A 23,555-nucleotide genomic window follows, 5' to 3' on the forward strand; every position below is an offset into this window, starting at 1 on the left:
TAGCAATTCCGAGAGAAACAACCCAAGGAAAAGCAGAAGGAAGCAGACAAAGTTGAGGATGAGGAGGAGGACGATGATGGTTACCCCCAAGTCAATTCCACTCTGATGATTTTCGCTGATGTTGAGAGTAATAGTCGACTGAAAGTCATCAACAGAGAAGTGAACATGGTCGCTCCGGTGACACCCAATTATTTGAAGTGGTCTCAGACTGCCATTACATTTGACTAGTCCGATCACCCAGCGCACATAGCCACCCGTAGGAGGCAAGCATTGGTGGTCGACCCAGTAGTCGAAGGCACTCGATTGACTAAGGTTCTGATGGATGGTGGCAGTGGTCTGAATATACTGTATGCAGAGACGTTGAAAGGAATGGGTATTGCGATGTCCAGACTCAGTGAAAGTAATATGAGTTTCCATGGAGTTATTCCTGGCAAGAAGGCTGCATCACTCGGTCAGATCGCCCTTGATGTAGTTTTTGGTGATTCCAAGAATTACCGCAAAGAAAAGTTGACATTTGAAGTTGTGGATTTCCAGAGTGCCTATCTGTTGGAAATATGCCCTAGAGGCAATAATAAAAGCATTATTATTATATTTCCTTATTCATGATAATTGTCTTTATTCATGCTATAATTGTGTTATCCGGAAATCGTAATACATGTGTGAATAATAGACACCAACATGTCCCTAGTAAGCCTCTAGGTGACTAGCTCGTTGATCAACAGATAGTCATGGTTTCCTGACTATGGACATTGGATGTCATTGATAACGAGATCACATCATTAGGAGAATGATGTGATGGACAAGACCCAATCCTAAACATAGCACAAGATCGTATAGTTCGTTTGCTAGAGTTTTCCAATGTCAAGTATCTTTTCCTTAGACCATGAGATCGTGTAACTCCCGGATACAGTAGGAGTGCTTTGGGTGTACCAAATGTCACAACGTAACTGGGTGACTATAAAGGTATACTACGGGTATCTCCGAAAGTGTCTGTTGGGTTGACACGGATCAAGACTAGGATTTGTCACTCCGTGTGACGGAGAGGTATCACTGGGCCCACTCGGTAATGCATCATCATAATGAGCTCAAAGTGACCAAGTGTCTGGTCATGGGATCATGCATTACGGTACGAGTAAAGTGACTTGCCGGTAACAAGATTAAACGAGGTATTGGGATACCGACGATCGAATCTCGGGCAAGTAACATACCAATTGACGAAGGGAATTGTATACGGGGTTGCTTGAATCCTCGACATCGTGGTTCATCCGATGAGATCATCGAAGAGCATGTGGGAGCCAACATGGGTATCTAGATCCTGCTGTTGATTATTGACCGGAGAGCGATCTCGGTCATGTCTACATGTCTCCCGAACTCGTAGGGTCTACACACTTAAGGTTCAGTGACGCTAGGGTTGTAGGGATATGTATATGCAGTAACCCAAATGTTGTTCGGAGTCCCGGATGAGATCCCGGACATCACGAGGAGTTCCGGAATGGTCCGAAGGTAAAGAATTATATATGGGAAGTCTTGTTTTGGTCACCGGAAAGGTTTCGCGCATTATCGGTATTGTACCGGGAGTGCCGAAAGGGGTCCGGGGGTCCACCAAGGGGGTCCACCTGCCCCGGGGGTCCACATGGGCTGTAGGGGTGTGCGCCTTCGCCTATATGGGCCAAGGGCACCAGCCCCAAGAGGCCCATGCACCAAGAGATGAGGGAAAGGAAGAGTCCTAAAGGGGGAAGGCACCTCCTAGGTGCCTTGGGGAGGATGGACTCCTCCCTGGCCGCACCCTTCCTTGGAGGAAGGGCCAAGGCTGCGCCCCCCCTCTACCTTGGCCCTATATATAGTGGGGGGAAGGGAGGGCAGCCACACCTAAGCCCTGGCACCTCCCTCTCCCTCTCCAACACCTCCTCCTCCTCCGTAGAGCTTGGCGAAGCCCTGGCGGAGTACTGCAGCTCCACCACCACCACGCCGTCGTGCTGCTGCTGGAGCCATCTTCCTCAACCTCTCCTTCCCCTTTCTGGATCAAGAAGGAGGAGACGTCACGCTAACCGTACGTGTGTTGAACACGGAGGTGCCGTCCGTTCGGCGCTAGGATCTCCGGTGATTTGGATCACGTCGAGTACGCCTTCCTCATCCCCGTTCTTTGAACGCTTCCGCGCGTGATCTACAAAGGTATGTAGATGCAATCCGATCACTTGTTGCTAGATGAACTCCTAGATGGATCTTGGTGAAACTGTAGGAAATGTTTTTATTTTCTGCAACGTTCCCCAACACTATCATGCTATTCTAGGCAGGCCAGCCTATGCACGTTTTATGGCTTGACCATGTTACGTGTACCTCAAATTGAAGATGCCTAGTCCTAAAGGGGTGATCACTATCACTGGCAGTCAAAAGAAGGCAGAAGAGTGCTTCCAGAAGGGCTCAAAGATCGCCGATGCACAGATGGCAGTAGTGGACTTGCAGGAGTATCAGAAAAATGCAGATCCGAGTGATTTGTTGCGAGCTAAGAAGCCTGCCACAGATTCGACATTCCAATCGTCTGGTGAAACGAAGCCGATTCATATTCATCCAACGGATACCAATTGTGACACCCCAAAATTTTGGCTTTGTTTTAATGAATTAATTTTTTTTCCAGGAATTAAAACTTTGGATTTCTGAGCTCCATTTTGATTTTTTTAAATCATCTCCTTCCCTGTTATGATGAGTTTTTCCCAAAGAGAAAACTTTTCAAATATGTTATTGGACTTGTTTAACCTCTCAAGAAAAACTTTCCTTTTATCAGTGTAACTAATTAAATAATTAAGTTGCTTGATCTTTACTTTCTTGAGAATGGTGTTTCAAGGTTAAATGGCCATATTTGAACTACAACCATTTGATAGATTCACTTAAAATTCCCACAAAAATTTGGAGATGTCATGTGATGTTTTTAAATCACTTTTATGCAAAGATATATTTCATTCATGAAATATTTTGAGCCCTACACTCAATTTTTCTTCTCTGGTCCAGAGTGCATTTTGCACTGCAACCCATTTAAATATTTCTTTAAAACTTCTACCAAAATTAGGGGAGGTCAGTAGGAGCATATTATTCCACTTTGTGCAAAAATCCAGGGTTGTTCTTTGAAAATTTTGAGTGAATAAACCTCTTTTCCATTCTGGTCCAATTTGAGGATTTGTACGGCAACCACCATTTTAGTTGCTCCTATATCCATGATTATTTCTCCTACTTGTAGTCCCCCATGTTAAACCCTTAAGTCCAGGAGCATGCACCTTTTGGATCATTTTTGGTTCATGAAATAATGCTATTTATTTCCTGTCCAGAATTGTAGTTTTGCAAAACTTACACTAGCAGGTTTCTGCTTTTGGCCAACTAACCTCACCACCCTCTTGTACATCTGAAGAGACTTCCATGTGGAGTTTTTGACCACTCCAAGACTTGCCTAAGTGCCCTTGGCATTTTGTCAAACACCCTACGGGCATGATCTGTTTTGACATGAGTTTTGGCATTGCACTGTGAACCTAATCCCCTGACCAAACCAGCTTGTCCACTGATCTCCTTGCAAGCCCAAACCTAGACCTGTTAACCCCCAGCCTCAACCGCGACTCCTAGCATGCTCGGGCATTTCGTCGAGCACACTCAGTGCCTGCACTGGACGCGCCCAGAGCGCGCGTATTGCACGATGCCGCGCCTGAGCCGACACGCTGGCCCCCTAGCTTTGGCCCACACGGCAGCACCTCACCACGCACTCCCCGCCTCGCAGCATCGCGCCAAACCACCCTGGCACGCTACAGCGCCGCCGCCAGGGCGTTCTTGGCGGCACTCCGGCGTCCGCAGTGGCTCCAGCCACGGGCAGCGCCGCCCAAACTCCTCCCGCTCGCCACCTGGCCCCTGGAGCAGTGCGAGCTCATCCGCAGCCATGTCCTCTAGCGCTCGTCGCCGTCACGATGCCCTGCTGCTACAGAACGTCGGTTCGCCGGAAGCTTATCCATGGCCGCCGCGGAACTGCCTTGCCTCGCTTATAAATGGACGCCCCGGGCCGTTCCCGCACACGGGCAACCTTAGGCCACCCCAATGACGCTTCCCCAGCTCGCCAATCGACCCAGGAGAGCTTCCTTCCTCATCTCCGGCAACTCCTGCCGCCGCCACCGCCCCGGCCAATCCGGCACCTCCAGTACCTCCCCCTCTCCGTTCTCTTCGCCAGAAACCTCCTCATCCTCCCGTGAACCCTTCCCCCTACTCGATTTTGATCGGGAACCACCGCCGCCTCAAAACCACCTTACCACCGAAGCTTCCCTCCGCCGCGGAGCTCGCCGCCGCCGATTTCCTCCACCTCCGACGACCCTACGACTACCGGAGTGACCACCTCGCCCCCTGAACCCGCTGGTGGCCTCAGCTTCCCGAACGGAGCCACCGTTCGCCGGCGATGATCACCGGAGCCCCGCTCCACTCGGGCAGAGGAGGGAGACGACGCGGGCGACTGGTCAAACCTGACCAGTGGGCCAGGCGGGCCCACCGTCAGAGACCCAGCGCCGGTCCACGTGGTTAAGTGGAGGCGTAAAGGGCGCAAATACGTTTTCTCTGCACCGAAAGCGTAATCTCGTTTGAAACGTTTTCCTTTTCCTGATTTTATTAAAAACAGATTTGACCAAATCTTTGACTGGCTATAACTTTTTAAATATAACTCCAAATGAGTTGATTCTTTTTCCTACCTTCCTCAAATTTGGTCTAGTTTATTTTAAGATTTATTTGAAAATTTTTCAAACAACTTTTTTGTACTGTTTTTGAAATGTGTGTTAATTCAAATATATTTTTAAATAGGATTTTGGGGAGGGAGAAGAAACTTTCAAAAGTTTTGGAGAGCACCTCACCCCTCCACAACATTGAAGGCAAGCATTCTGAACCTCGGCATAATAATTTTTGTGTGTTCGATGACACGTTCATAACATCACCTCACTTTGGAGAAACTTGTTATTTCATGTGATATGATCATATGCATGGGTGCATGTTATTGATTTCCATGCTGTTGGAAATGGACACACTTGTGAGGATAAACACCCTCATGTGCCTTGCATGCATACCGGCAGGAACCCGGGAAAACCTCTGCCTTGGGTAGGCATGAGTTTGTCGCCGGTCTCCGTCGGGACGGTTATGTCTGGTATGGCATGGTAAGGTGATATGAGCAGTGACTCTGTTGGTTGAAATATATTCGTCATGCTAATCATGCAGGGAATACTTAAAACCTCCTGAGTCGACCGTAGATCGAGTCTTGTTCCAGTAACCCCCATACCTGTTTCGTACTACCACTCGTCTCTACAGCAAGTAGAGTACGGTTCAGTAAGTTGTCAACCTCTTTCTAGCACACACCGTATAGAGAGGCCATGGTGGAAGATACCGGTTGTAGCTGGTAGGCAGGCCACCTGGTCCGGGGGCATGGGTGTTTTCGGTTGGGACCGAGAGGGGAGGCCACCCCTTAGAGCGCGCGATATAAATTTGATCCCATGCTACGCGAGGTTGTAGCCTCCCCACTTAGAGTTTGCTTAACAGGTGTCGTGGGTGATTCCAGACACGTGTGAGTTAAGCTGGTGTGTGCAAGTTAGGTGTGTTTTCAACAAAAAGACCATAGACGGAATTAGTCCCGACGGACTAAAGAAATCCGTTACTCGTGGGTAAAGAGTACACCCTCTGCAGAGATTAAACCTATTCGAATAGCCGTGTCCATGGTTAAGGATTACAGTCTGGGATGGGTCAGGTGTCGGTCTTAGTGTCGGTCTTCGGAGGTGAAACGGTTAACCAGAAATGGAATTACTACTCGTGACTTGTGATAACTATGATTATTATTATTGTTGACTACCGTGATATTATTGTTATTATCGAGTATCCCTGGGATGGTTCTACCTCCGGGATATTCACTATGATTGTTTATTTTTAAAAGCCCTTTATGTGGTGTCTCTCAGACGCCCGACTGTGGCATTTCTTTTAAAGCCCTTTATGTGGTGTCGCTCAGACGCCCGACTGTGGCATTTCTTTTAAAGCCCTTTATGTGGCGTCGCTCAGACGCCCGACTGTGGCATTTCTTTTAAAGCTCTTTATGTGGTGTCGCTCAGACGCCCGACTGTGGCATTTCTTTTAAAGCCCTTTATGTGGCGTCGCTCAGACGCCCGACTGTGGCATTTCTTTTAAAGCTCTTTATGTGGTGTCGCTCAGACGCCCGACTGTGGCATTTCTTTTAAAGCCCTTTATGTGGTGTCGCTCAGACGCCCGACTGTGGCATTTCTTTTAAAGCTCTTTATGTGGTGTCGCTCAGACGCCCGACTGTGGCATTTCTTTTAAAGCTCTTTATGTGGTGTCGCTCAGACGCCCGACTGTGGCATTTATTTTAAAGCCCTTTATGTGGTGTCGCTAAGACGCCCGACTGTGGCATTGCTTGTTATTTGTTTCATAAATTTTAATACTACCATGTTATTACATTTTTTATAAATAACTTGCTTGCACGCATCAGAGCTTCATTTATCTTTTGTGACTGACGTCATGAGCATAAAATATTTTTAGTACATCATTGTTATATTATACCTGTGTTCATAATGTTTGCGAGTACATTCAAAGTACTCACTGGCTTGTCCCTGGCTATTGTCTTGGCCAGATTTTCTTGCTCGGAGAGGAGCGACGCGATGCCAGCCCCGGAACCCACACAATGGAGATAGCAGCCTCGCGAAGATAGGAGTTAACCTGGTCAGCTGTTCCCGTGGGAAATGGAGTCCATAGACACTGATGATCCACAAACCGCTTCCGCCATCAACCACTAGAAACCATTTGTTGTACTCACAGGCCAGAATGGTCTTGTACTACATATTTTGTATTTTGCTTGGAATTTCTGTATCAAGTTGGAGCCTCATCAGCTAACAGTAATCCTGGGGCTGATGAGCACGACGGTCTTTTCTGGAAATTTATATCCGGAAAGCCCGGTCGTGACACCAATGCTGCTCCGACTCCCATTTCAACAACACTCGAGTCCAAATAGGAAGAAGCGCTCATCCAGTTCCTCCGTGAGAACTGGGACATCTTTGCATGGAAACCTTCTGACATGCCAGGTGTTCCCAGGGGACTGGCTGAGCATCGTTTGCGAGTCAACCCAAAAGTGAAACCAGTCAAAGAACATCTTCGACGGTCTGCCGTACAGAAGAGGAAGGCAATCAGTGAAGAAGTGGCTCGGCTCCTGGCAGCCGAGTTTATCCGAGAGATTTACCACTCCAAGTGGTTAGCTAATGTTGTCATGGTCCCAAAGAAGGACGACTCACTTCGCATGTGCATCGACTTCAAACATATCAATCGAGCCTGGCCGAAAGATCACTTTCCTCTCCCTCGCATCGACCAAATAGTCGACTCGACTGCGAGGTGTGAGCGTTTGTCCTTTTTGGACGCTTATTCCGGGTATCATCAGATCCGTCTGTATGGACCCGATGAAATAAAAATAGCTTTCATCACCCCATTTGGGTGCTTTTGTTATGTCACTATGCCATTCGGTTTGAAGAACGCCGGAGCCACATTCATGAGGATGATCCAGAAGTGACTGCTCACTCAAATTAGTCGAAATGTGGAAGCATACATGGATGACATTATGGTCAAGTCACGAAAAGGTTCCGACCTACTGGCTGACCTTGTTGAAACCTTTGCCAACCTCAGAAGGTATGATATCAAGCTCAATCCATCAAAGTGCACGTTTGGAGTTCCAGGCGGAAAATTACTCGGTTTTCTCGTTTCCGAACGAGGGATCGACGCTAACGCAGAGAAAGTGGGTGCCATACTCCGGATGAAACGCCATGTGCGTGTGCATGATGTCCAGAAGCTTACTGGTTCTTTGGCCGCCCTAAGTCGATTCATTTCTCGCCTCGGTGAAAAGGCACTGCCTCTTTACCGACATATGAATAAGTCAGGTAAGTTCGAGTGGACTCCTGAAGCTGATGAAGCATTTGCAGAGCTCAAAGCCCTGCTTTCCACCCAGCCGATGCTTGTTGCTCCAATCAGCAAAGAGCCTTTACTGCTTTACATTGCAGCCACTGGACAAGTCGTCAGTACAATACTTATGGTCGAGCGGGAAGAACAAGGAAAAGCCTACAAAGTTCAGTGCCCAGTATACTATGTCTCTGAAGTTTTGACTCCATCAAAGCAAAGATATCCACATTATCGGAAGCTTGTTTATGGGATTTACATGACCACGAAGAAGGTTGCACATTACTTCTCTGATCACTCCATTACAGTCGTCAGCAACGCTCCATTATCAGAGATTCTGAACAACAGAGATGCAACTGGTCGAGTGGCAAAGTGGGTGATTGAACTCCTTCCCTTAGATATCAAGTTCGAGGCAAAGAAAGCTATCAAGTCCCAAGCAATAGAAGATTTCCTCGCCGAATGGATTGAACAACAACTGCCGACTCAAGTTCACTCGGAGCACTAGACTATGTTATTTGATGGCTCCAAGATGCTGAATGGTTCCGGTGCTGGGGTGGTACTGGTATCCCCCCGAGGAGACAAGCTCATATATGTCCTCCAGATTCACTTTGATTCCTCCAATAATGAAGCAGAATATGAAGCACTCTTGTATGGGTTGCGTATGGCCATCTCACTCGGCGTCCGTCGCCTCATGGTCTATGGCGACTCAGATTTGGTAGTCAATCAAGTGATGAAGGAATGAGACGTCAGAAGCCCAGCCATGACTGGTTACTGCAACACGGTGAGGAAGTTGGAAAAGAAGTTTGAGGGGTTAGAGCTCCATCATATACCCCGACTAAAAAATCAAGCAGCAGATGATTTAGCAAAGATAGGCTCCAAGAGAGAAGCTATTCCCAGTAATGTGTTCTTGGAGCATATTCATGCACCTTCAGTTCAAGAGGATCCCTTCGCTGAAGAGCCCCCGCAGCCTAAGAGTGCCACAGATCCGACTGAAGTCGAGGTCCCAGCCGTGGTCGACTTGATCATGGAGGTGTTGGTCAGCACTCCCGACTGGATAGTGCCATACATTGCATATATCCTTAGGGAAGAGCTCCTAGAGGATGAAGAAGAGGCTCGACAGATCATCTGTTGATCCAAGGCCTTTACTGTAATAAGAGGACAACTGTTCAGAGAAAGTGCAACTGGGGTCAGCCAGAAATGCATAACACCAGAAGAAGGCCGAGTGATCCTCCACGACATCCATTCGGGGACCTGTGGTCATCATGCGTCCTCTCGGACCATTGTGGCTAAATCATACCGAGCTGGATTTTATTGGCCACGAGCAAATGAAATGGCGAAAGATATAGTCGACAGATGTGAAGGCTGCCAGTTCTACTCCAATATGTCGCACAAACCTGCATCAGCCCTGAAGACCATTCCACTCGTCTGGCCCTTTGCTGTTTGGGGGTTGGACATGGTTGGTCCACTGAGGACTGGTAGGAGTGGCTTCACTCACGTGCTTGTAGCAGTCGACAAGTTTACCAAATGGATCAAAGCCAAGCCTATTAAGAATCTTGAAGCTAATACTGCTGTCAGCTTCATCAGAGAGTTGATATTCAGATATGGAGTTCCGCACAACATCATCACTGACAACGGATCGAACTTCGATTCTGATGAGTTCAGAACCTTCTGCGCCTCACAAGGCACACGAGTCCACTATGCTTCAGTCGCCCATCCCCAGTCGAATGGAAAAGCAGAAAGAGCAAATGGCCTGATTCTCAAAGGACTGAAACCCCGACTGATGCGATATCTCAAGCACGCAGCGGGCGCCTGGGTTGATGAACTTCCATCAGTTCTCTGGGGATTGAGGACAACTCCCAATCGGTCGACTGGCCGAACTCCATTCTTCTTGGTCTATGGGGCTGAAGCTGTTCTACCGAGTGACTTGCTTCATAATGCACCACGAGTTGAGCTCTTTTCTGAAGATGAAGCAGAGCAAGCTTGGCAAGACACAGTCGACCTCCTAGAGGAGGAAAGAGAGATGGCCTTGATCCGGTCGACCATTTATTAGCAAGACTTGTGTCCATTCCACGCTAGACACGTGAAGGGTCGAGCCTTTCAAGAGGGTGACTTGGTTCTTCGAGTGGATCAGCAGAAACCACACAAGCTCGCCCCGGCTTGGGAAGGTCCCTTCATTGTCACCAGAGTGCTCCACAATGGAGCATACCACCTTTACGATGCCGAGCATAAGAAGGACGAGCCACGATCTTGGAATGCAGAGCTGCTCTGCCCCTTTTATACTTAAGTACTCGTTCGAATAAAATGTAATAAGAAATACCTTTGTAATTTGTTTATCAAAGACTAGAGCTTTACAGTCCTCTTAAACGATTGTTGTTGCTTTTATTTGCGTCTGAAATCCCCCAGTGGGTAACTTAGCTGCAAATCCATTTTGCCTAAGTTCAAACGAAAATCCTACCGAGTGGTGAGCAAGCCTCTCACTTGGGGTCTTAGCTGCGAATCCGTTTCGCCTAAGTTTAAAAAATCCTACCGAGTGGTGAGCAAGCCTCTCACTCGGGGGCTTAGCTGCAGTCCAGTACTCACCTAAGTTTAAAAAAAAAATCCTACCAAGTGGTGATCAACCCTCTCACTCGGGGGCTTAGCTGCAGTCCAATACTCGCCTAAGTTTGTAAAATCCTACCGAGTGGTGAGCAACCCTCCCACCCGGGGGCTTAGTGTGATGCCCCGAGACCGATGTGCCAGGTGTCTTCCAGTTATTCGCTGTTGTTGCCTTGTCATTGCTTGGGTGTCATGCATCTCATATCATGTCATAATGTGCATTGCATTTGCATACATGTTCGTCTCATGCATCCGAGCATTTTTCCCGTTGTCCGTTTTGCAATCCGGCGCTCCTATGTCATCCAGTGTCCCTTTCTACCTCTTTTCGTGTGCGGGTGTTAAACGTTTTCGGATTGGACCGAGACTTGCCATGCGGCCTTGGTTTACAACCGGTAGACCGCCTGTCAAGTTTTGTGCCATTTGGACTTCGTTTGATACTCCAACGGTTAACCGAGGGACCGAAAAGGCCTCGTGTGTGTTGCAGCCCAACACCCCTCCAAAGTGGCCCAAAAACCCACCTAAACCCCCTCCATCCTCTCGGTCGTTCGATCACGATCGCGTGGCCAAAAACCGCACCTCATTTGGACTCTCCTAGCTCCCTCTACCTATATATATGTGGCTCTCCATGAATTTTTCGCGCAGTCCAAACCCTAGCAAACTCCTCCTCGCGCCGCCGGACAGTTCCTCCCGCGCCGGCCGAACATGTCCATCCCGCCGCCACCTCACTCCGACGAATCAGACGCCGCCACCTCAGCCCCGCCGACGCTCCCAGCCACATAGCGCGCGCCACCTGGCCGGTGCCCGCGCCCCACTTCGCCCCCGCGCCCGCCGGCCCGCGGAGCCCATCCGGGGCCCGGGCGGGCCCGAAGCCGCTCCGCCGTCGTGCGCATCATCTCCCTTGCCGCCCAGTCGCCGCTTCGCCTTCCCCACCGTACATCGCCGGCGACCAGCTCCTGCTCGTGCCACCGGAGTCGAGCCGCCGTCGCCGGAGTGCTTCCCCATCAGAGCCCCGCACCTCGCCGGCCCTGCCCGTCTCGCCATCGCCTGGATCCGGCTCCGGCCGACCGGATCTGGCCGGATCCGTCGCCCCCGGCATCGTTCCCGTCGTCGGCGGCCCTCTCCAGGGCAGCGCCGCCGCCGCCTCGCCTCCTGCTCGAGCTCCCGCTCGGGGAGACGACGAGCGTGGGCACGCACCCCGCTGCAGGCCCAGCAGCGCAAAGGCCGCCCCAGCTTCGCCGCCCCTCGGTCCGCTTCGATCCGGCCCAAGGGCCCTAGGTGAGCAACGTCCGTCTATACCCCACCTGTGCGACGTTTAGATATCTAGCGCTCGCATGTTTTTTTTCCTGAAATATGCTAAGTCCCCAGTATTTTTATGCATCTTCATCGCATCATAACTTCCTTAACGTAGCTCCGATTCGTGCGTGTAGCATATCAAAATGTTCGTCTCGATGAGTACATAATTTCTTCTCATTGCATGATTTTCATTTGAGCTCATCTTGATGCCCGAAATGCTGTTGGAAGAGGGCTATGTGATGATTATTTCAGATCTGTTTCAGCAAATGGTCTTTTGTCATTTTTGCCATGATTAATGTGTGCATGCTATGATCCTGAGCTCTACATGTGTTTTGATGTATGCCATGCCATCTTTACATGGGTGTATGCCATGTATTTTTGTGATATTTGTGGTAACTAGCACAAGCATGTAAAGTAGCTTACTCAATGATGCTAATTTCAGGGACTTAAAATTTCACTAAGTCCTTGCCCTGTCATTATTTTTATGCCATATGCTCATGTTGTTTCCTAGTGACCCGTGCCTCTTTTGAGGATGATTAGTAAGGATGTTTTGTTAATATTGTGGTGCTATATCCATCCATGTCTTTGTTTGCATTTATGGAGCCCCCTAGCTTGAGTCAATCGAGCTCTAGTTTTGCTATAAAATGTTCCTGGCAGATTGTTAACATGTTTAGCAATTTTGCCGAGCTTGTTGTTGTTGATCCGTGCATGCTATGTTGTTGTTCTTGCCATGTATAGCTTCTATGCCATGTCTTCTTGATGGGTGTATGCTTAGTTTGTCATGCAATGCCTCGTAGTGAGTGCATCGAGCTCGTAAACATGCCTACTTGTTAAACTGTTTTGCATGCTCCAGTTTTCCACTAAGTCTGAATCTGTTTATGTTTTTGTTATGTTCACATGCTTGCAATTGTATTTTCTGATCCCTTTTGGCTCATGGTCACTAAGGGAATTTTGTTATATGCTTAGGGTAGCTTCATGTCATGCCTTGCTTTGCCATGATATGTCCCTGTAGCATGTAGTTTTCATGTTCTAAACATTGCTTCCTAATGATAAATTCCTGATTTGTTGTTATTTCACTAAGTCTGAAACCTGTTATCTTTTGCACTTTGTCCATGCTTGTTTGAACCTGTTAATGGATGAATTAGCCGTAGCTCAGTGTTCATATTTTGTCAAGCATCATGAGTGGATCCCTGCCATGTATTTTGTTGCTATGTTTGAGTGCTGTAGCATATTTATCTTGATGCATTTAGAAGGCTACTTGCTGTTTATCGCAGACCGGTGCCATATTTGTTTTGCTTGCCATTTCCAAACCGTGCATCTGATTCCGGTGATCTTTATATCGATTTCAATCAAAATCACCTCACCTTTCCAGTGGCACTCTTGGATTTCCATGTAGAGGCCAGGTTCAATCATTCTTTTCCAAATCATGCATTATGCACCACATACCGCATATCATGCCATGTTCATGTGTTGGTTGTTTACTATGTTGTGTGCTTCTTTCCGGTGTTGCTTCTTCGGGTTGGTTCCGACAACGTCATGTTTGTGAGGACCCGTTCGACTACGTCTGTTTGTCTTCTTCATGGACTCGTTCTTCTTCCTTGCGGGATCTCAGGCAAGATGACCATACCCTCGAAATCACTTCTATCTTTGCTTGCTAGATGCTCGCTCTTTTGCTATGCCTATGCTGCGATACCTACCACTTGCTTATCATGCCTCCCATATTGTTGATCCAAGCCTCTAACCCACCTTGTCCTAGCAAACCATTGTTTGGCTATGTTACCACTCCATCATCACGTTAGCCTGACGGATAGCCTCCGCAGCGGCGTTCGACTGGCTTTCCGGAACATGATAGTTGGTGAAGAAAGGGGCAGACGGCCCAGATGCGGCAGCTTGGAGCTCCGAGGCATGGGGTTGGGCGGCTGAAGGAAACACTGGTACAATCGATGGTGCAGGGTGCTCACTCAACAATGGGACAACAAAAGTCACAGAGGCCCCACCTGCATCTTCAGGTTGTTGGACAGTTGGTTCCGTCGTCAGTCCCGGCTGAGATGTCTTGCCAGCCGCTACTTTTTTGTTCTTTCTGGGCCTCGGGGCCACATCTTCATCATCATATGAAAGCTCGATAACGTTGGGTGGGGCTGCAAATAAATCAGTCGACCCCAAGTGAATCGCTAGAATTTGATCGACCAAATAATCAAGAACAAGATCACGAGAATTTTACCTGGGTTGGAGGTAACCGCGTCTTCCATTTCCTCGTCTCGGTATTGGCGGGAAGAAGTTCTAGAGGTAGCAGCACTGCAAATGTCAACTTTCAGTCAGTTATGTTCTGTTGCTCGAGTCGACCAAAAGATCGGGTCAGATGATTACCCGGAGATGGTGGGAATGGTCACTTTGATTCTGGGCAAAGCCTTCCGCGGTTTGGAGGATGTGGCCTTCAATAGTTTCGGCACAGGAGGCGGCGCAGTCCTGAGCTATTTCGGTCCCTTCTCAGTCGGCACCGGAGAAGACGTCCGAGGGCGCTTTGAAGACTACCCAATCGGTGCGGCCACCAGGTCAGGGGTGTTTGCCGGGTTGTGAGCGTGCTTGGACCTCCTTTCCCTGCGAGGAGGCGAGTCGACCTCTTCTTCGTCACTCGGGTCATCGCTCTCCTCGTCCTCCTCTGCATCCGAGTGCCACTCGCCACTCTCGCCCCTGCTCGCCCCTTCCTCAACATTTTGCTCCTGCACTCCATTGGGCATCGAGTACATATCAATAAGAGCCTGAAAAGACAATGAACAAAAGAAAGACAGTCGACCATCAACAATATGTTACATAATAAATCAAGAAGACACTCGACAATGTAGAATCGTACCTGTTCCGGCTAGCGTGAATGGTCGAATGGAACCACCCTCCTGGACCCTCGAGGATTATCCTTGTTGCCGGTAATACCTCTCAGCCACTTCTCCACTATGTCCTCACTAACATCCTCCGGGTGGATCCGAGTGGAATCCTCGAGTCCCGAGTACATCCACATCGGATGGTCACGAGCTTGGAGTGGTTGGATGCGTCGACTGAGGAAGACCTCCAGTAGGTCCATACCAGTCACTCCGTCACGGACAAGTTGGACGACCCGCTCGACCAACACCTTCACCTGCGCCTTCTCTTCCAGGATCACTCTCAAGGAGGAGGGATTTTCCACTCGAGCCATGGAAAAGGGAGGAAGTCCAGTCGACTGACCCAGGGTCGGCTGGTCCTTGTAGTAAAACCAGGTCGACTACTAGCCCCGGACCGACTCGGGTAGGATCATAGCTGGGAAGGTGCTCTTGTTCCTCAGTTGGATCCCAAGACCTCCGCACATCTGTATCACGTGCGTCCTCTCGTCACTCGGGTTGGCCTTCTTGACCATCTGGGAGCGACATGTGAATATGTGCTTGAAGAAACCCCAGTGCGGTCGGCAGCCCAAGAAATTCTTGCACATGGACACGAAAGCAGCAAGGTACACGATGGTGTTTGGAGTAAAGTGGTGGAGTTGAGCCCCGAAGAATTTCAAGAAACCACGAAAGAAAGGGTGGGGAGGCAAAGAAAACCCGCGGTCGACATGAGTGGCGAGGAGAGCGCACTCACCCTCCCGCGGCCGCGGCTCAGTCTTGTTCCCCGGGAGCCGCGCTGATTCGTGGGGGATCAGTCCCCCTCAGCCAGATTGTCGATGTCATCCTGGCTGATCGTCGAGCGGATCCAGTCACCCTGGATCCAGCCAGGCGGCAGGCCGGACCTCGACAAGGATCCACCCCGGCTGGTCCTCTTCCCTTTCGCCTTCGCCGTCGCCTTCTTCACACGCTCCAACGTCACCATCTTCTCCTTCCCCATGGCAGCGAATCGAATCCGAGCGGAGCTACGGCGCCGAGAGCAGAAGCAGGTGCAGCGGAGAAATCTGAGGAAGAGGAAGGGGAATGAGGGCGCACTATTCAAAAGCCCCAGTCTGGTGCCTTATATAAGGACACTTCCGAGTGACTGACTTGTAGGCCTGGATGATCTTATCAAATCCCGCAACAGTCGCGCGCGCGATACGTGGCAAAAAAGGTGGCGCGGGGATCGAGGGGACCTGCCTAATCCGTCCCGATTACCGCGGCCTCCCCCGCCCGGCGCGCTTCCCAAAATTCAAATCTCGTGAAATCCGTAGACGGCAGAACAACCTGCCGGACGGAAGATTTGTTCCATATCAACACTCAAAACTTAACAACGAAAGTTCACTCAACAAAACCAAGAATGGATGAAGGCGACTGAACAAGCAGTTGAAGCCATCATGAAGGTTCATTTGACCTTTGGGCGAGATATTCTCAAAGCACAAAAGCTGAATCGGAGGGGTTATCAACTCCTTCTCCACTCGAACCCTGAACCATTCGGGGGCTAATGATGAAGCTATGTACCTAGGGTAGGGTCATGGACCTAACCTAGACATCCTCCCCTAGGACAGCACCCTAAAGCCAGGATCATTCCAAGAGTACCATCATCCACTCGACCATAGACGTTCCACTTGGAAGAATCATTGTCACTTGACCATCGCAAAAGTCACTCGACGGGCAGAAGAGCTAAAGTCACTCTGCACGAACAACGGTCGAGCATTTATTTTTTTTGAACCGGGCATTACCCCTTTCCATTACTTTGACATAACGAAAATACAAAGTCCAGGTCTTAAGGAAACTGGAAAGGGGAAAGCGGGTTCAAGACACCACTGGGAAACCCACTGCAAGCACTCGTCATCGAGCAGCTCACCATGGGGCGAAAACCTAGTGCCATCTAAAACCACCTATCCTAACCAGAGCAAAATAAGAAATCCGGAGGTAACTTCCACATTCAGGGGGGAATGGCTCACAAGTGAGCATCAGGCAAAGCCCATGCAGGGGCGAAAGCATCAAATGGAACAAGTATCAGGACAATAATAGCCACTGAAGATAAGGTAGGAGAAGGCATAGACGACAACTTCATCCTTTAGTCCATCGCTGATCTAGCTGGGGCTGCACAAATCCTCATCATGGCAGCAGTGTTGGTCTTGAGCATCTTAGCGCCGCGCTCCATCGCCTCTCGATCAGCTCCCACCATCAGACCTGCCCAGTAGTTCATGTAGCCACATGCAGAAAAGACCACATCAAAAGGGGATCTCAACTTTTTGCCTTCGAAAGTGGCCCTATTACGACAAATCCACATGGCCCAGCAGATCGCAGCTAGGCCAAAAGTATAGAATATGACACCATCAGGTAAGAAAGTATAGCACCAAGAGAAATATTGCCATATGTTATCCGGGCACAAATCTGTGCCAAACACACAGCCAACCGTTCTCCAAACCACCCTTGCAACTGGACAGGTGAAGAAGAGATGTTGAGAAGTTTCTCTGTTCTGACAGAAGGAACATCTGGGGTTCCCCACCCATTTGCGTCTTTTCATGACATCTCGTGTCAACACCGCATCTTGAAATAATTGCCAAAGGAAAATTTGGATCTTGAGAGGTAGCTTAGCTTTCCAAATCCACCTATAATCACACCCAGCGAGGCGGCTTTCCAGGTGACTATACATGGATTTGGTGGCAAAGCGCTTGCTTTTTCCAAGTTTCCACACAACCTGGTCTGGTTCATCAGATGCCACCCATGAATTTATCATTTTTTGCACCTCATCCCATTGATTTGCAAGCCGAGGATGTAATCGTCTTCTAAAGAGATCTGGGGACCCCTCGCGGGCTTTGGCCACTATGATCTCTTGGTTGTTACATATATCATACAGCTCTGGGAACCTGATTCTCAAAGGGGGGTTTCCCTCAATGCTGTCCATCCACAGCCGAGCCAGGTTGCCAGCTTTTACATTCACCCCCTCCCAGCGAAATAATGTTCCTTAACTTTCATAATAGCTTTCCAGCTCGCGAGTCGCCAAATTTGCATCGAACCGAGGCAACAATGTCTCTCTTCAAGTACTTGGCTCGGATAACATCCTGCCAAAGCCCTTGTTGAGTCTCAAGTTTCCACCACCACTTAGTTAGCATGCTTATATTGTGTCTATGTAAGTCCTTCACCCCCAAACCCCCTTTTTTCTTAGACCTATAGATCCCGGTCCATTTGACAAGGTGATGACGTTTCCTGCCGTTGGTTTCTTGCCAAAAGAATTTTTTACGATGTCTGTCCAGTTTGTAGATCACCATCTTAGGGAGTAGGAACATTGCCATGTAGTAGTACACAATACTGGACAGGGAGGAGTTCAGGAGAATGAGTCTTCCCCCCGAGGATGCAGCGTTACCAATCCAGGTTTCACAACACTTAAGGAATTTATCATCAACAAAGTTCCAGTCCAGGTTGCGCAAAGTTGAGTAGCTCACAGGGACCCCCAAGTATTTCATTGGGAAGTGACCAGTTTGAAAATTAAAGATGTTCGCATAAGTTGCCAGGATGTTGTTGTCTCCACACACACACAGGATTTCACTCTTAAGGAAGTTAATCTTTAAGCCAGACATAAGTTCAAAGATATATAAGAGAAGTTTCAGGTTGACAGCGGCTTGTTCATCATGTTCAAAACAAATAACCGTGTCATCGGCGTATTGCAGAATAGCAACGCCATTTTCAATGAGATCTGGGGCCAACCCAGTTATCATCTTTTCCTTTTGAGCATTGCGAATCATCTTAGACAAGGTTTCCACCGCAAGGTTAAATAAAAAAGGGGAGTGAGGGTCGCCCTGGCGCACTCCCTTGTGGCTTTGAAAGTAAGGCCCAGTCACATTATTCAACTTAATGCTGACTGTGCCATTAGTTAGTATCTTCTTCACCCAACCACACCAGGTTTCACCAAAACCTCTGTTACTATGACACTCAAGGAGAAAATCCCAATTAATTTTGTCATATGCCTTCTCAAAGTCCAACTTCAGGACTACCCCAACTTTCTTCTTATGGTGTGTGTGGTGCAAGATCTCATGGAGAGTGAGGATCCCATCCATGATATTTCTATGTTTGATGAAAGCATTTTGGTGTCTGCTAATAAGTTTATCAGCAAAGATGGCTGCTCTATTGTCCATTACTTTAGTAATTAGCTTATAAGGACATCTAAGTAGGCAAATGGGGCGGTACTGTTGTATTTTCTTAGCACCATTGGTCTTAGGTATCAAGGTTATCACCCCATAGTTCAGACGTTCCACATCCAGGGTGTTATTGTGAAAAGCGCGAAACAAGCGCATAATATCTGTTTTAACAAAGTCCCAGCAGTGTTTGTAGAACTCAGCTGGGATGCTATCTGGGCCGGGGGCCCTATTGCTATCCATGCCAAATAATGCGTTTCTAACCTCCTCCTCCGTGAATTCACTGGTCAGGAGTATATTATCCTCTTTTGTTAGTTTCTCTTCTTCCGACCAGGTATCCGCGGATAGGTGAAAAATGTTTCCCCTGGCTGGTCCGAAAAGATTCTTATAATAAGCTGTGGCATGAGCCAGTAGGTTATCTGTGCCCTCAATCACTGTTTCGCCATCAGCGAAGGAGTGAATAGTGTTTTTCCGTTTTCTACCATTGGCCGCACGATGAAAAAAAGGCGTGTTTTGGTCCCCTTTTAGCAACCATCTCTCACTGGATTGTTGGAGCCAGAAGAGCTCCTCATTGGCCATTATATCATCGAGCTCCATCCGCAGGTTTGTTCTATTTTCATAAGTTTCTGGGTCGAGCATTTATTTGTAGGCTTAATTGTCATTTATAGCACCTAAATACAGGCGTTACTAGTAATGTCTCCATCTTTATGTACCTTAAACCCTTTGTAATTGAGGGCGAGAGGGGTCTGGCGAACTCTGTATAAGCCACCCCCCTCCTCAGGGACAGTGGTTCGAACCCCCTGTAACACACACGCATATAATCCAGTCGACCGCCTCTGGGCTTCGAGACGTAGGGCTGTTACTTCCTCTGAGAAGGGCCTAAACTCGTAAAACTCGCGTGTACAACTCCTCCATAGCTAGGATCTTGCCTCTACATCCCTACCCCCCATCTACTGTCAGGCTTAGAACCACGACAGGCTCCACCCACGAAGGGTCCATGAAGAAGCAACCTTGTCTATCCCACCATGGTCGTCGCCCACGAAGGACTTGCTTCACTTGGGTAGATCTTCACGAAGTAGGCGATCTCCTTGCCCTTACAAACTCCTTGGTTCAACTCCACAATCTTGATGGAGGCTCCCAAGTGACACCTAACCAATCTAGGAGACACCAATCTCCAAGAGGTAACAAATGGTGTGTTGATGATGAACTTCTTTCTCTTGTGCTTCAAATGATAGTCTCCCCAACACTCAACTCTCTCTCTCTCACACAGGATTTGGATTTGGTGGAAAGATGATTTGAGTGGAAAGCAACTTGGTGAAGGCTAGAGATCAAGATTTATGTGGTTGGAATGGAACATCTTGACCTCAACACAAGTGTAGGTGGTTCTCTCTCAGAAAATGTATGTTAGAAGTGTAGGCATGTTTTGATGGCTCTCTCCACGAATGAAAAGTGGGTGGAGGGGTATAAATAGCATCCACACAAAATCTAACCGTTACACACAAATCACCAAACTCGGTGGGACCGAATCATGAAACTCGGTCGGACCGATTTAGTTCAAAATGTGACCGTTAGGCATTTCGGTGGGACTGATATAATCGACTCGGTGGGACCGATGTGCTAGGGTTAGGGTAAAGCCTCATCTCGGTTTGACCGATTACACAAACTCGGCGGGACCGATTTGGGTAATAAGCAAAACAGAGAGTTGGCCAAGCAAACTCGGTGGGACCGATTGCATGTCTCGGTGGGACCGAAATTATTACAATAGGCAACCGAGAGTTTGCAAGCCCATCTCGGTGAGACCGAGATCCCATCAGTGAGACCAGATTGATTAGGGTTTCTGGCAGTGGCTATGTCAAGAGAACTCAGTGGCGCCGGATAGAAAGTTTCTGTGGGGCCGAGTTTGACTATTGGTTTGGGACATATGTGGATATGAGAAAGTGGTTGAGGGTTTTGGAGCATATCACTAAGCACTTTGAGCAAGCAAGCCATTGAGCAACACCTCATCCCCTCTTAATAGTATTGGCTTTCCTATGGACTCAATGTGATCTTGGATCACTAAAATAAAATATAGAGTCCTGAGCTTTGAGCTTGAGCCAATTCTTTGTCCTCAGCATCTTGAAGGGGTTCCACATCCTCTAGTCCATGCCACTCCATTGTTGAACTTATCTGAAACATACTAGGTAGAAGCATTAGTCCAACAAGACATATGTTGACATTAATTACCAAAATCACCCAGGGAGCACTTGTGCTTTCAACTCTTATGAAAGTTGATTGTGAGACCAGACATCTACGCAAAAGCCCCTAAATTAAATTTTAGATTTCTAGCGTAGTAAATATTATATTGTAGTAGGAAAATAATATCATCAGCATATCGCAACATGTTCACTCCATGAGGAATGTTTTCAACATGCACCCCTTTCACAAAATCATTTATATTGTCTTTTCCCATAATAGCAGCTAGGTCATCTGCCACTAGCTCAAAAAGTAAGGGGGACAGAGCATCTCTGTGATAACCTGACTTAATAGGGATGATAGACTACTCATATCTATAAGGAATTCCTTCTTTTTCGGAAGCCCATTCAGACAAAACTCCAAAGTTAAGCGTGCTCAGCTTGCAGTAATTTCAGCATGGGTGACCGACCGGGAAGTGCTCCCGGGTGTGCAGGAGTGATGACAAAGTGCGCAAAAAGACTAGTATTGATCTGTGGGGCCAGTCTAGATCCCGCCAGGAGTAACGACCACCGGCGGGTGTGTCCGGGGCATTACAAGTTGGTATCAGAGCCGAGCTCGCAGTTACACGGATGTTTGCAGACAGGTGCACGGTCATTTTGTTCATGACGTTTGTGACCCGTCGTGGCACACTACATGGTACATGTACTGGACTGGATGCACAGACATATGTGCCAAGAGGGAACGTTCCTGTGGCCCGACGAGGACGTCGGTTCCTCTGAGTGGGGGTGTATGTGATAGCCTGGCTTAATAGGGATGATAGACTACTCATATCAATAAGGAATTCCTTCTTTTCCGGGAGCTCTTTCGGACAGAACTCTAAAGTTAAGCATGCTCAGTGCGGACGAGTGAGGACAAAGTGCGCAGAAAAACTAGTATTGATCTGTGGGGCCACTCTAGATCCCGCCAGGAGTAACGACCACCGGCGGGTATGTCCGGGGCGTTACAAACTCCGTGCCTAAGCCCCATGTAGGTTTTAAAACAGGGACCAATCTTATCATGAACTTTAACTCTTACATTACCCCCTCTCATGGTCATCACAACCCTATCAGACCACTTATCAGGGAATCTTTTCATCTTTAACATTTGGATCACAAATGGCCATTTAATTTTATCATATGCTTTTGTAAAGTCGACTTTTAAAAAGAGTGCATTTTGTTTTCTATGATGAATAGAGTTCAATGCTTCATGCAACACTTTACCCTCTCCATAATATATCTCCCTTTGACATAGAGCAGTATGTGTCTTAGAGATCACAAGAAAACAATTCTACTAAGTCCATTCATTAAAATCTTCGTAATAATTTTGATCTAACATTTAAAAGACAAATGGGTCTGAATTTCTGAATTTCTTTGGCATCATCAGTTTTTGGCACAATGGTGATGGTTCCATAATCGTGTCTAGCAATATCAAGTTTTCTTTCAGCAAAATCATCCAAAAGCCCTTTCACATCTCACTTAACTAACTCCCAAAATTCCTGATAAAAATCAACAGGGAACCCATCTGCCCCCGGGCATTTGTTTTTCTTCATTTGAAACACAATATCATGAATTTCTTGCATAGAGAAGGGTTTAATTAATTCCTATGCAACATATGCACGTATTTGAGAAATGTCATGTAGATGTAGAGATATTTGTGAGCAATCAGGTTGCCCAAAAAGATTTTTATAAAAGTCAGTAATGTATTTCATTAATTAAATCTTCTCCCTCGATAGTTCCTTCATCCCGCTCCAAGGAAATGATTCTATTTTTACATCTTCTACCATTTACCCTAGCATGATAATATCTAGTATTGATGTCTCCATCTTTAATTTCTTTATCCTTATATCTCTGAAGCCATTTCATTTCTTCTTGTTTTAAAGTTCTGGCCAATCGTTCTCTTAAGTCTTTTTTTGCTTCTATCTATCTCCAATAGTAAGCCCCATGACGTCAGTATTCTTATCTATGACATCCAGCTTGCCAATGATTTCAATCTTAATTTTTCTGTACCAAGCATCTGCATTTTTATTCCACTCTCTAACCTTTTTCCTCAAGTTTCTTAATCTTTCTTGACATTTTTCTAAACTGTCACCATGGTAGGTTTCACTCCAAACTTTACACAGAAATTCTGTAAATCCCTCTGTTAGCACCCAAGAGTTCTCAAATCTAGAACTTCATTAGGATGTTCTCCAGTGTCAAGGGATAGAGAAGTGTGGTCAAAGACTTCTCTAGCAAAAGCTTGAAGTACCGACAGATGATATCCCTCCTCACATTCAGGACAACACATGACCCGATCAAATTTTTCATAAGTTGGGTCAGCTAAATTATTGGCCTAGGTATAGCGTTTACCATTTAATGGTATTTCTTCAAGTCCTGCATGCCCAATGATAGCATCAAGCACAAAGCTCCAATGATTAGGCTCATTGAGTTTTTTTTTCACTGCAATTCCTAATAATAATATTAAAGTCTCCACCAACTGAACA

Source organism: Triticum aestivum, chromosome 3A, assembly GCF_018294505.1.
Source record: "Triticum aestivum cultivar Chinese Spring chromosome 3A, IWGSC CS RefSeq v2.1, whole genome shotgun sequence".
NCBI lineage: Eukaryota > Viridiplantae > Streptophyta > Magnoliopsida > Poales > Poaceae > Triticum > Triticum aestivum.